General features: G+C 40.8%; 1 protein-coding gene across 2 annotated transcripts in view; it reads left to right on the plus strand.

Moving 5' to 3' along the window:
- LOC127491653 (interferon-related developmental regulator 1) overlaps positions 1-14636 on the plus strand; it is an 80571-nt gene that overhangs the window by 30551 nt on the left and 35384 nt on the right. The window lies entirely within an intron of this gene.

Genomic DNA, 14636 nt, shown 5'->3' on the forward strand with positions numbered 1-14636 from the left:
CAGAGTGAACAGTGAGATAGACAGAGAGAAAGGTCTTCCTTTGCCGTTGGTTCACCCTCCAATGGCCGCTGCGGCCAGCACATTGTGCTGACCCAAAGGCAGGAGCCAGGTACTTCTCCTCGTCTTCCATGAGGTGCAGGGCCCAAGCACTTCGGCCACCCTCCACTGCACTCCCGGGACATAGCAGAGAGCTGGCCTGGAAGAGGGACAACCGGGACAGAATCTGGCACCCTGACCGGGACTAGAACCCAGTGTGCAGGTGCCGCAGGCGGAGGATTAGCCTATTGAGCTGCGGCCCCAGCCAGTAGATTTATGCTTGAAAGCAAAATTGAATAGATCTGAAATGATTTTTTGAGGGGTATGATATAAGTGTGGTGTGATGTTACTGGCATATTTCTATGAAAGCCAATAGCTCAACATGGCTTTCTTTTCTTTTCTTTTCTCTTTCTTTCTTTCTTTCTTTCTTTCTTTCTTTCTTTCTTTCTTTCTTTCTTTCTTTCTTTCTTTCTTTCTTTCTTTCTTTCTTTCTTTTTTTGTTAAGTTGGCAGGTACCAATACCACCTTACTAGTTAAAGTGGTCAGTTTAAGTTCATGACTGGTCATAAAGATAGGATTAAGTGTCAAAGGGATCACATAAATAAGACCAGTGTCTGCTAATAATAATTGATAGAATTAAAAAGGAGAGAATGATCCAACATGGAAAGTGGGATACACAGCACTCATAGAATGACAAATGCCCTAAACAGCACTCTACCTCAGAATTAGCCCTTAAGGCATTTGGATCTGGCTAAAAAGCCTATGAGAGTTTCTCAGGCATGGAAAGTCAAGACACTTTAGCAAAAATGACCTAAATGAAAGATTTCTGTGAGTGAGATCCCAGTGGAAAGAATGGGCCATCAAAGAAGGAGGTATCTTTCTCTTAAGGGAGGAGAGATCTTCCACTTTGATTACAGCCTTGTCTAAATAAGGGCAGAATTTGTGAACTCAAGAGGCTTCCATAGCCTAGGCAGCTCATGACAAGAACCTTGGGTGATTACTGATGTCAGAAACAAGAGTATCAATGTTAATCAACAACAGGAGTCACTGTGCACTTACTCCCCATGTAGGATCTTTGTCCTTAATGTGTTGTACTATCAGAATTAATGGTAAAACTAGTCTTCAAACAGTTCTTTTTACTTTGTGTGTCTGTGTGGGTGCAAACTGTTGAAATCTTTACTTAGTATAGAGTTGGTCTTCTGTATATAAAAATAATTGAAAATGAGTCCTAATGAAGAATGGGATGGAAGAGGGAGTGGGAGATGGAATGGTTTGCTGGTGGGAGAGTGGTTGTGGGGGGAAAACCACTATAATTCAAAAGTTGTACTTTCAAAATTTATTAAAGTTTTCTTAAAAAAATAAATTAATGTATTTTATTCAGTTTCACAAAAAAAGATTTTATTTACTTATTTGAGAGGTATAGTTACATACAGTGAGAGGGAGAGACAGAGAGAAAGGTCTTCCTTCCATTGGTTCACTCCCCAGATGGCCACAATGGCTGGAGCTGTGCTGATCCGAAGCCAGGAGCCAGGTGCTTCTTCCTGGTCTCCCTCGTGGGTGCAGGGGCCCAGACACTTGGACCATCTTCTACTGTTTTCCCAGGCCATAGCAGAGAGCTGGATTGTAATAGGGGAAGCCGGTACTAGCACTGGTGCCCATGTGGGTTGCCGGAGCTGCAGGCAAAGGATTAACCTACTGTGCCACGGAGCCAGCACCCCCATTTTTTTAAGAAAGCTTTTATTTAATGAATACAAATTTCATAGGTATAGCTTTAGGAATGTAGTGCTTATTCCCTCATACCTGCCCTCCCACGTCCACTCCCACCCCACCTCCTACTCCCTCTCCCATCCCATTCTTCATTAAGATTTGTTTTTAATTAACTTTATATACAAAAAACAACTCTAACTAAGTAAAGATTTCAACAATTTGCACCCATTCACCCCCCACCCCCACACAAAGTATAAAGTACCATTTGAGAACAAGTTTTACAGTTAATTCTCATAGTACAACTCATTAAGGACAGAGGTCCTATATGGGGAGTAAGTGCACAGTGACTCCTGTTGTTTATTTAACAATTAACAGTCATATACATGATGTCAGTGATCACCCAAGGCTCTTCTTCAACTTCTCTTATTGAAGAGTTGTAGTGTTCCTTTTAGGGGGTCATAGTGTCATCCTGATTCTTATTTAGGTTTTTCTTTTCTCTCTCTTTCTTTCTTTCTTTCTTTCTTTCTTTCTTTCTTTCTTTCTTTCTTTCTTTCTTTCTTTCTTTCTTTCTTTCTTTCTTTCATTTCTGGTTGCTTTCCTCTTTAGTATGTGTCTTTGTGTTTGTGGTGTGTGTTCCCTTTGCTATGAGCTGCTAATGTGTCTGTGTGTTGCAAGTGGAAGCACACAGTCCCACCTCTGGGAGTCCTGCTCACTTCTCAATCATGATAGGGGCAGGTAGGTGAGCTCTGGGGCACTAAGCCCCGCCTACTGGGGGCTGGGTTTACTTCTCATTGGTACATGAAACAAGCTCAAGATTTCGATATTTAGGACTTCTGATTGTTGTAAATCTTGCGTGGTTGGGGAGTAAGTTACTTTGAAATGTTGTAATCCTCGTTCCCGGGTAGAGGGTGTTGTGATGTGGCCCCCATAATTGATGGGTGTGTGCATGGGAGGCAAATATGGTAGCCCCCTGCTTACATTCAATGATGTAAACAATATGGCTTCTCCCAGCCAGCTGCAGGTCCGTTTGGGGGAGTGGGGAGACATGAATGGACAGGGGTGTGTCTGACCTCTCCATTTGTTCCCCTATACTTTCTCTTTCTTCCTGCTTGGGACTTCAAATGCAGTTTGTCAGGCTCCTCTGCCCAATGCTATCCACAGCTCCATGGACTGGCAACTTCGTGTCTCACCTGGTGTGCTGGGGTGTGGGGGTGGCATCGGTCTCCCTGTTCTTCTCCACGGCTCCTCCACCGTGGAGGAGCCACGTCTCTATTGTTCCTCTGCCACTTCCCTTTTTTCTTGCTCCCTTAGGTGGATCTGCCCAGTCTCTGTTGGACTCCTGGGCTTCTCTGCACGAGAGCCATGGCTCTGTCACTGGCTTGTATCCCTTTTACTAATTATCTGTTTTGCCCCACATGACTTGGAACGTCCTGTTGCTATACTGTCATCTTGGCCCCCTCCTATCAACGTTGCTTTCTTGGATTTGAGGTGTTAGAAAGAAGTGTGCTCTCATTCTGAGAAACAAATGTGACCTGAGTTCATATTTGTAGGTTTCACAGAACACTGTCCATCAGATTCACTCTGTTGTAAAAAAAAAAAAAAAAAAAAAAAAAAAAAAAAGATGATATTTACACTGAGTCTTAGCACCTTTTTTGTTGATTTAAGTCAAATGAATTCCTTCTCAATGTGTTTGAGCTGGGACCTCCAGTGATGCTTGATACTGCAATGCTTAAAATGATGAAGATTTCTCATTTTAAAAGGGTAGTATTTGTTTTTGTTTTTAGTATAACTAAATGCTTCAAAGAAAAATGAAGCCCAAGCTTTGATTTTCTCTGTTGATAGGTATTTTGCAGTATCTGCTGATATGTGAAGTTGTAGTTTTTTTTTTAACTTTTATTTAATGAATATAAATTTCCAAAGTACGATATATGGATTACAATGGCTTCCCCCACACACCGTCCCTCCCACCCACTACCCTCCCCTTTCCCACTCCCTCTCCCCTTCCATTCACATCAAGATTCATTTTCGATTATCTTAATATACAGAAGATCAGCTTAGTATACATTAAGTAAGGATTTCAACAGTTTGCTCCCACACAGAAACATAAAGTGAAAAATAATAGATGATTTTTTTTAAATGATGATGAAATCAGATCAGACCTATTGTCATGTTTAATCCCAGTGAGAGTCAAGTTGGGAGTTGATAATTTCTTTTTTTTTTTTTTTTTTTTTTTACAGAGGATCAGTTTAGTATACATTAAGTAAAGATTTCAACCGTTTGCACCCCCATAGAAACACAAAGTGAAATATATTGTTTGAGTACTCGTTATAGCATTAAATCTCAATACACAGCACATTAAGGACAGAGATCCTACATGAGGAGTAAGTGCACAGTGACTCCTGTTGTTGACTTTACCAATTGACACTCCTGTCTATGGCATCAGTAGTCTCCCTATGCTCCAGTCATGAGTTTCCAAGGCTATGGAAGCCCTCTGAGTTCTCCGATTCTTATCTTGTTTAGACAAGGTCATAGTCAAAGTGGAGGTTCTCTCCTCCCTTCAGAGAAAGGTACCTCCTTCTTTGAAGACCTGTTCTTTCCACTGGGATCTCACTCGCAGAGATCTTTTGCCAGAGTGTCTTGGCTTTCCATGCCTGAAATACTCTCATGGGCTTTTCAGCCAGATCCGAATGCCTTTAGGGCTGATTCTGAGGCCAGAGTGCTATTTAGGACATCTGCCATTCTATGAGTCTGCTGAGTATCTCACTTCCCATGTTGGATCACTCTCCCCTTTATTTATTCTATCGGTTAGTGTTAGCAGGTACTAGACTTGTTTATGTGCTCCCTTTGACTCTTAGTCCTTTCATTATGATCAATTGTGAACTGAAATTGATCACTTGGAATAGTGAGATGGCATTGGCACATGCCACCTTGATGGGATTGAATTGGAATCCCCTGGTATGTTTCTAACTCTACCATTTGTGGCAAGTCAGCTTGAGCATGTCCCAAATTATACATCTCTTCCCTCTCTTATTCCCACTCTTATGTTTAAAAGGGATCACATTTCAGTTAATTTTCAACACTTAAGAATAACTGTGTATTAATTACAGAATTAAACCAGTCATATTAAGTAGAACAGACAAAAAAACTACTAAGAGGGCTAATGTATTAAGTTGGTCATTAACAGTCAGGGCTATGCTGATCAATTGAACGTTTCCCATAGTGTCCATTTTACTTCAGGAGGTTTCCTTTTTGGTGTTCAGTCAGTTGTCACCGATCAGGGAGAACATATGGTATTTGTCCCTTTGGGACTGGCTTACTTCACTCAGCATGATGTGTTCCAGATTCCTCCATTTTGTTGCAAATGACTGGATTTTGTTGTTTCTTACTGCGGTATAGTATTCTAAAGAGTACATATCCCATAATTTCTTTATCCAGTCTACCATTGATGGGCATTTAGGTCGGTTCCAGGTCTTAGCTATTGTGAATTGAGCTGCAATAAACATTAGGCTGCAGACCGCTTTTTTGTTTGCCAATTTACATTCCTTTGGGTAAATTCCAAGGAGTGGGATGGCTGGGTCGAATGGTAGGGTTATCTTCAGGTTTCTGAGGAATCTCCAGACTGACTTCCATAGTGGCTTGACCAGTTTGCATTCCCACCAACAGTGGGTTAGTGTCCCCTTTTCCCCACATCCTCGCCAGCATCTGTTGTTGGTAGATTTCTGAATGTGAGCCATTCTAACCGGGGTGAGGTGAAACCTCATTGTGGTTTTGATTTGCATTTCCCTGATTGCTAATGACCTTGAACATTTTTTCATGTGCCTGTTGGCCATTTGGATTTCCTCTTTTGAAAAATGTCTATTGAGGTCCTTGGCCCATCTCTTAAGTGGGTTGTTGGTTTTGTTTTTGTGGAGTTTCTTGATCTCTTTGTAGATTCTGGTTATTAACCCTTTATCTGTTGCATAGTTTGCAAATATTTTTTCCCATTCTGTCGGTTGTCTCTTCACTCTCCTGACTGTTTCTTTTGCAGTACAGAAACTTCTCAATTTGATGCAATCCCAATAGTTAATTTTGGCTTTGACTGCCTGTGCCTCCCGGGTCTTTTCCAGAAACTCTTTGCCTGTGCCAATATCTTGAAGGGTTTCTCCAATGTTCTCTAGTAACTTGATGGTGTCAGGTCGTAGATTTAGGTCTTTAATCCATGTTGAGTGGATTTTTGTGTAAGGCGTAAGGTAGGGGTCTTGCTTCATGATTCTGCACGTGGAAATCCAGTTTTCCCAGCACCATTTATTGAATAGACTGTCCTTGCTCCAGGAATTGGTTTTAGATCCTTGATCAAATATAAGTTGGCTGTAGATGTTTGGGTTGATTTCTGGTGTTTCTATTCTGTTCCATTGGTCTTTCCATCTGTTTCTGTACCAGTACCATGCTGTTTTGATTACAACTGCCCTGTAGTATGTCCTGAAATCTGGTATTGTGATGCCTCCGGCTTTGTTTTTGTTGTACAAGATTGCTTTAGCTATTCGAGGTCTCTTGTGCCTCCATATAAATTTCAGCACCAATTTTTCCAGATCTGAGAAGAAGGTCTTCGGTATCTTGATTGGTATTGCATTGAATCTATAAATTGCTTTTGGGAGAATGGACATTTTGATGATATTGATTCTTCCAATCCATGAGCATGGAAGATTTTTCCATTTCTTGGTATCCTCTTCTATTTCTTTCTTTAAGGTTTTGTAATTTTCATCGTAGAGATCTTTAACGTCCTTGGTTAAGTTTATTCCAAGGTATTTGATTGTTTTTGTAGCTATTGTGAATGGGATTGATCTTAGAAGTTCTTCCTCAGCCATGGCATTGTCTGTGTATACAAAGACTGTTGATTTTTGTGCATCGATTTTATACCCTGCTACTATGAGTTCCAACAGTCTCTTAGTAGAGTTCTTTGGGTCCCCTAAATAAAGAATCATGTCATCTGCAAAGAGGGATAGTTTGAGTTCTTCCTTCCCAATTTGTATCCCTTTAATTTCTTTTTCTTGCCTAATAGCTCTGGCTAGAACCTCCAGAACTATATTGAATAGCAGTGGTGAGAGTGGACATCCCTGTCTGGTCCCAGATCTCAGTGGAAATGCTTCCAACTTTTCCCCATTCAATAGGATGTTGGCTGTGGGTTTTTCATAGATTGCTTTGATTGTATTGAGGAATGTTCCTTCCAAACCCAGTTTGCTTAGAGTTTTCATCATGAACGGGTGTTGTATTTTATCAAACGCTTTCTCGGCATCTATTGAGATAATCATATGGTTTTTCTTCTGCAGTCTGTTAATGTGGTGTATCACACTGATTGTCTTGCACACATTAAACCATCCCTGCATACCAGGGATAAATCCCACTTGGTCTGGGTGGATGATCTTTCTGATGTGTTGTTGCATTCTATTGGCGAGAATTTTATTGAGGATTTTTGCATCTATGTTCATCAGGGATATTGGTCTGTAATTCTCTTTCAGTGCTGCATCTTTTTCCGGCTTAGGAATTAAGGTGATGCTGGCTTCATAGAAAGAATTTGGGAGGATTCCCTCTTCTTCGATTGTTCTGAATAGTTTGAGAAGAATTGGAGTTAGTTCTTCTTTAAATGTCTGGTAGAATTCAGCAGTGAATCCATCTGGTCCTGGGCTTTTCTTTGTTGGGAGGGCCTTTATTACTGTTTCAATTTCTGTCTCAGTTATGGGTCTGTTTAGGTTTTCGATGTCTTCCTGGTTCAATTTAGGTAGGTTGCATGTGTCCAGGAATCTATCCATTTCTGATAGGTTTCCCTGTTTGCTGGCATACAAGTCCTTGTAGTAATTTCTGATGATTCTTTTAATTTCTGTGGTGTCTGTTGTTACGTTTCCTTTTCATCTCTGATTTTATTGATTTGGGTCTTTTCTCTTCTTTTTTTAGTTAGTTGGGCCAATGGGGTGTCAATTTTGTTTATTTTTTCAAAAAACCAGCTCCTCGTTTGGCTGATTTTTTGGAATGTTTTTCTTGATTCAATCCTGTTGATTTCTTCTCTGATTTTAATTATTTCTCTTCTCCTACTAGATTTGGGTCTGGTTTTCTGTAGGTTTTCTAGATCCTTGAGGTGAATTGAAAGCTCATCTATTTGGTGCCTTTCCAATTTCTTGATGTAGGCACCTATTGATATAAACTTTCCTCTTAACACTGCTTTTGCTGCGTCCCATAAGTTTTGGTATGTTGTGCTGTTATCCTCATTTACTTCCAGAAAGTTTTTGATTTCTCTTTTGATTTCTTCTATGACCCATTGTTCATTCAGGAGCATGTTGTTCAATCTCCATGTGTTTGCATATGCTCTAGGGATTCCTGAGTTGCTAATTTCCAACTTCATTCCCCTATGGTCTGAGAAGCTGCATGGTATGATTCTAATTCTTTTGAATTTGCTGAGACTTGCTTTATGGCCTAGTATGTGGTCAATCCTAGAGAAGGTTCCATGTACTGCTGAGAAGAATGTAAAATCTTTAGCTGTAGGGTTGAAAGTTCTGTATATATCTGTTAGATCCATTTGGGCTATAGTGTCGTTTAAATCTACTGTATCCTTGTTGATCTTCTGTCCTATTGATCTGTCTATTTCTGAGAGTGGAGTATTGAAGTCCCCCAGTACTATTGTATTGGGGTCTAAGTCTCCCTTTAAGTCCGTTAACAAATCTTTTAGATAAACCGGTGCCCTGTAGTTAGGTGCATATACATTGATAATTGTTATATCTTCCTGTTGAATTGATCCCTTAATCATTATGTAGTGTCCCTCTTTGTCTCTCTTAACAGTTTTTGTGGTAAAGTTTATGGTGTCTGATATTAAGATGGCTACGCCCGCTCTTTTTTCATTTCTGTTGGCATGGTATATCTTTTTCCAGCCTTTCACTTTCAGTCTGTATGGATCTTTGTTGGAAAGATGTGTTTCTTGTAAGCAGCAAATAGATGGGTTTTGTTCCTTAACCCAATCAGCCAATTTGTGTCTTTTAACTGGACAGTTCAGGCCATTCACGTTCAATGTGACTAATGATAAGTGGTAACTTTGCCCTGCCATTTGCCAAAGATAAGTTCTAATATATGCTTTGAATTCCCTGTGATCTTTTGCTGTGAGCTTTCCTTCCTTGGTTTCCTTCCTTTACCTTCTTTCATATTGATGACCGTGTTTCTGTGTTTCTGTGTGTAACACATCTTTAAGCATCTTTTGCAGGGCTGGACGAGTGGCAACAAATTCTTTCAATTTCTGTTTGCTATGAAAAGTCTTTATTTCACCTTCAGTCACAAATGATAGCTTTGCAGGATATAATATTCTGGGCTGGCAGTTGTTCTCTCTTAGTACCTGGGCTATATCTCGCCATTCCCTCCTAGCTTGTAGAGTTTCTGATGAGAAGTCAGCTGTGAGTCTGATTGGAGATCCTCTGAGAGTAATCTGACGTTTCTCTCTTGCACATTTTAGGATCTTTTCTTTATGTTTCACTGTGGAGAGTTTAATTACAACGTGTCGTGGTGAGGATCTCTTTTGGTCGTGTTTATTAGGGGTTCTGTGAGCTTCCTGTACTAGGATTTCTCTGTCCTTCTCCAAACCTGGGAAATTTTCTGCTAATATATTACTAAAAAGGCCTTCTAATCCTTTCTCCCTCTCCATGCCTTCAGGAACTCCTAGAACCCGAATGTTGGGTTTTTTAATAGTATCCTGAAGATTCCCGACAATATGTTTTAGATTTCTAATTTCCTCTTCTTTTCTTTGGTCTGACTGTATCCTTTCCTGTTCTCTGTCTTCTAAGTCCGATATTCTCTCTTCTGCTTCACCCATTCTGTTTGTAAGGCTCTCTATTGTGTTTTTCATTTGATCTATTGAATTCTTCACTTCAGTCACTATCACAGTTTCCTGTTGTACTAGTTGTTTCGTTTCATTTTGATTCCTCCTTAATATTTCATTTTCACGAGAGAGATTTTCTATCTTGTCCATTAAGGATTTGTGTAGTTCCAGAATTTGTTTTTGAGAACTTCTTAATGTTCTTATCAATTTTTTGAGATCTGCTTCTTGCATTTCTTCTATGTCATCATCCTCATAATCTTGAATTGGGGTGTCTTTTTCATTTGAGGGCTTCATGGTGACTTCCTTGTTTTTATTACCTTGGTTTTTGCGTTTGTTATTTGGCATATTGGAGATATTTGGTTTCTTCACTGTGGTGCTTTTTCTTGTTATACTATGACTCTAGATTAAGTGGACTATCTGTTTTTGATGGAGCCTTAGGGCTTGAGATGGGTGTGGCCTGAGAGCTCTGTTTGGTGTGCCAAAGGTGACACTCCCAGGTTAGGCGTGGTAAACCTCTCTCTCTCTCTCTCTCTTTCTTTTTTTTGATTCAAAAGGGAAGTTATTCTGCACAGCTGAACGAAGTTGGAGGTAGTTAGCAGGCAAATGATATACCCACAGGAGCCAGAGATCAGAAGCTCTTTCCCAAGGACCACACAGGGAATCTGTTCGGCCCTCAGAGTGGGCTCAAATTCTCCTTCAGTCTCCCACTGGGTTGCCAAAGTTACAGAATCGTAGCGTCTCTGGAGAGTGCTCACATGAATTCCGTGAGTTCTTTCCCCCACCGTCTCTTTTTTCACAGTCTCAGTTCAGTAGCACCACAAATTTACTAGGTCCTAATCTCCTGTTAATTTGCCCCGCCCAGAGTCAGGTTTTTCTGCTAGGCTCAGGGCCGGTGCAGACCTGAGGTCGCTCTGCTTATGACGTATGTCCAAGATGGCGCCTGCTCTTTGTCTTGCTTGCCCTTGAGAGGTGAGCGGAGAGAGAGAAACCCGTGTCCGTACCAGTCACCTTTTTTTTTTCCTCTCTCTCTCTTCCAGTTAGCCTGGTGAAGTTTCCCCCCCACCGGGGGTCGTTCCCTCTAGTCTCCTCTCTCCACTTGCCTGCCGGTGTCTCGGGCTATTGAGGTTCGGCTCACCTTGCGTTCCAGCACTGGTGTGTTGAGTCTGCCGCTGGTGTCCCGAACTGTGGGCTCCCACGCTCTCCACGCAGGTCCGCTCCCCTTCCAGCGCCGATGTGTGGACTCAGAGCCCTGGACATCCCAATTCTTCCTGCTGTTGTCTGTGTGGCACGCACTCCCCTTCGAGCACTGGCACGCAGAGCCTGCGGCTTGCGCAGCTCGGTCCCGCTGCTCGGTCCTGCGGCTCGGCTTCCGCGCAGTGGGCGACCTTGTTCTCCCAGTAGGTCCTCTGATTCACGGCCACTCAATCCAGAAGAGTTTCCTCTGCAATATTTTCCTGGTTCTTTTTTCTGAGGCTACCGTAACTCCCCTTTTATTAAACTAAATTTTCCCGGACTATCGGTGCGCGCCCTCACAATTCCGCCATCTTGGCTCCGCCAAGTTGTAGTTTTTAATGATGTTACACAGAATAGCTGTACTAAGGGTGTAGAAACTTTACTACATTTGTTGGGGAGGTTAATAAAAAATTTTACCCATAGTCCTAGTATAGAAATTAGAAATTATTAGAAAATAGAAATTATTTTCATTTTTTGTTTTCTTCTGTTCTATAGAGTTTCATATTTAAAAATAAATGCTTCTTTTGTTTCAGATAATAGCTTGCTTAGGGAAGCACACCACTCATTTACAAGTGAGAAAACTGTTTAGATTGTATAAAGTTAAACAATAATTAATATTTTCACTTAACATTTCATAAATCCTTAATTATGCTTTTTTTTAAAGATTTATTTATTTTATTCAAAAGGTAGAGTTACATAGAGAGATGGAGAGACAGACTGAGAGATTCCATCTGCTGGCTCACTGCTCAAATGGTCACATCAGCTGCGGCTGGTCAGGAGCTTTATTCGGGTCTCCCACACAGGTTCAGGGACCCACAGACTCTGGCCATCCTCCGCTGCTTTCCCAGGCATGTTAGCAGGGAGCTGGATTGGAAGTGGAGCAGTCCAGACTTGAACCGATGAGCATATGGGATGAGAGAGCTGCTTGAAGTGTTTTAACCCACTATGCTACAGCGCTGGCCCCTACTTTTTATTATTGAGTTGTAGTTCACATGGCATATTTTAAAGCATACATTATATTGGCGTATACTACAATGATGATGTTGTGTAGCCCTCATGACTGTTTAATTCCAAAACATTTTTATCACCTCAAAAGAAACCCCTGTAGCACTTACTAGCTACCTCTCGCTGTCTGCTGTGACCCCAGCCACTGGCAGCTGCTAATCTGCTGTCTCTGTGGGTCTACCTATTCTATATATTTCATATGAATGAATCATACAACAAGCGACCTTTTGTGTCTGGCATTTTTCACTTAGCATAGTGTTGCCACTGGTTAGCCACTATCTTTTTTTGTGGATGCGTAATGCTCCATCATGTGAGTATGCCATTTTCTGCTTATTCATTTACCAGCTGATGGGCATTTGGATGCTGTCTGCTTTTGGCCATTGTGTGAAGGGTGCTGCTTTGAACATTCACTACAAGTTTGTGTTTGAATGCCTTTTCAGTTGTGGGGGTGTATACCTAGGACTGGAGTTACTGGGCCATAGGGCAATTATTTATCCTTTTGAGGTGCTGACAAACTTCTGCCCATAGCTGTTATCATTTTATGTCTTCCTACAAACAGTGTACACAGGTTCCATTTTCTCCACACACTCACCAATACTTGTTAATTATAGCCATCCTACAGGGTGTGAAGTATTTAATTCTATTCTGATGTAACTTTATATTTAAAATCAGCTTTATGGCCACATACTTGATGGTAATATTTTAAAACTTTAGTAAATATTGATATTAAAATTTCAGTTAATATTAATGTCATTACATAAATTTCTTTTTAAAGTTTTTTTTGAAGAAATAATTTCTGTGTGAGAATTAAGGATCTAATTAGGATTTGTGATATATATATTGCCAGTTACCTTCCAAAATTATTCTGTCATTTTTTGTTGTCTCCAACAGAGAATAAATGCTTGCGGCTATACAGATTTAAATGTTTTTCTTTTAATTCTTAGTTTTTAACAGATTCAACAATTCTAAGAACATAATGATATTTCCTTCCACCTTCCATCCCTCCTTGCCTCCCCCTATTTCCCTCTCACCCTTTTTCTTTTTGAGATAACGTATTTTAAAATTACATTACAGTAAAAAGGCTTAATACGTCACAGAATAAGTTTAACAAGTAAAAAGCATAAAAGGCTCCAGTTTAGTGGGAATATAGACAATGGCTATAAATAATAACTGAATGGAAAAATGACCATTTCACCCATTTATAATGTATTTTAAAGTAATCACAGATCATTAAAACTATAGTAGTATACCATTCTTTTTAAAAATTATTTAATTTTTATTTAAAAGGCGGGGTTACACGGCCAGCGCTGCAGCTCACTAGGCTAATCCTCTGCCTGCAGTGCCGGCACCCGGGGTTCTAGTCCCAGTTGGGACTGTCCTGGTTGCCCCTCTTCCAGTCCAGCTCTCTGCTGTGGCCCGGGAGTGCAGTAGAGGTTGGCCCAGGTGGTTGGGCCCCTGCACCTGCATGGGAGACCAGGAAGAAGCACCTGGCTCCTGGCTTCAGATCGGCACAGTGTGCCAGCCATAACAGCCATTTTCGGGGTGAACCAACAGTAGGAAGACTTTCCTCTCTGTCTCTCTCTCTCTCTCTCTCTCACTGTCTAATTCTGCCTGTCAAAAAAAAAAAAAAAAAAAAAAAAGAAGCGGGTTACAAACAGAAAGAAGGAGAGTCAGAGAGAAAGGTCTTCTGTCTGCTGCTTCTCTCCCCAAATCACTGCAACAGCCAGGGCTGGGCTGATCTGAAGCCAGGAGCCAGGAACTTCTTCCTGGTCTCCCACATAGGTAAAGGGGCCTCAGCACTTGGGCCATCTTCCACTGCTTTCCAAGGCCATTAGCAGGGAGCTGGATTGGAAGAGGACCAGCCAGGATATGAACTGGTGCCCATATGGGATGCCGGAGCCACAGGCCGACTTAGCCTACTAGGCCACAGTGCCGGGACCAGTAGTATAACATTCTTAACCACTGGTTTGACAAAGTTATAAAACAAAGTTCTACAAAACTGTATATATTCGCAGCAATACTGATACACACAGATTCTTTCTTTTTTTTCTTTCCTTTCTCTCTCTCTCTCTCTCTCTCTCTCTCTCTCTCTCTTGTTTGTTTTTTAAATTTTAGCTCCCACCTGTAAGGGAGAACATATGGTATTTGTCTTTCAGGGTCCAGCCTATTTCACACAGCATGATGTCCTCCAGTTGCATCCGTTTTGCTGCAAATGGTAGAATATCATTCTTTTTTAATAGCTGAATAATATTCCAGTATGTATATATACTACATTTTCATTGTCCATTTATCTAATAAAGGTCACCTTTGTTGGTTCCAAATTTTGGCTATTGTGAACAATGCTGCTATAAACATGGGGGTACAGGTGCAGGTATCTCTGATACATTGTGTTCAGATCTTGGGACATATACCCAGTACTGGGATTGCTGGATCATATGGCAAGTCTATTTCTATTTTTTTTTTACAGATTTGTTTTAACTTTTATTTAGTAAATATAAATTTCCAAAGTACAGTTTATGGATTACAATGCCCCCCCCCATAATTTCCCTACCACTCACACCCCTCCCATCTCCCGCTCCCTCTCCCATTCCATTCACATCAAGATTCATTTTCAATTCTCTTTATATACAGAAGATCAATTTACTATATATTAAGTAAAGATTTCATCAGTTTGTACCCACACAGAAACACAAAGTGTAAAATACTGTTTCAGTACTAGTTATAGCATTACTTCACACTGGACAACACATTAAGGACAGATCCCACATGAGAAATAAGTACACAGTGACTGCTGTTGTTGACTTAACAATTTGACACTCTTGTT

Source organism: Oryctolagus cuniculus, chromosome 3, assembly GCF_964237555.1.
Source record: "Oryctolagus cuniculus chromosome 3, mOryCun1.1, whole genome shotgun sequence".
Classification (NCBI taxonomy): Eukaryota; Metazoa; Chordata; class Mammalia; order Lagomorpha; family Leporidae; genus Oryctolagus; species Oryctolagus cuniculus.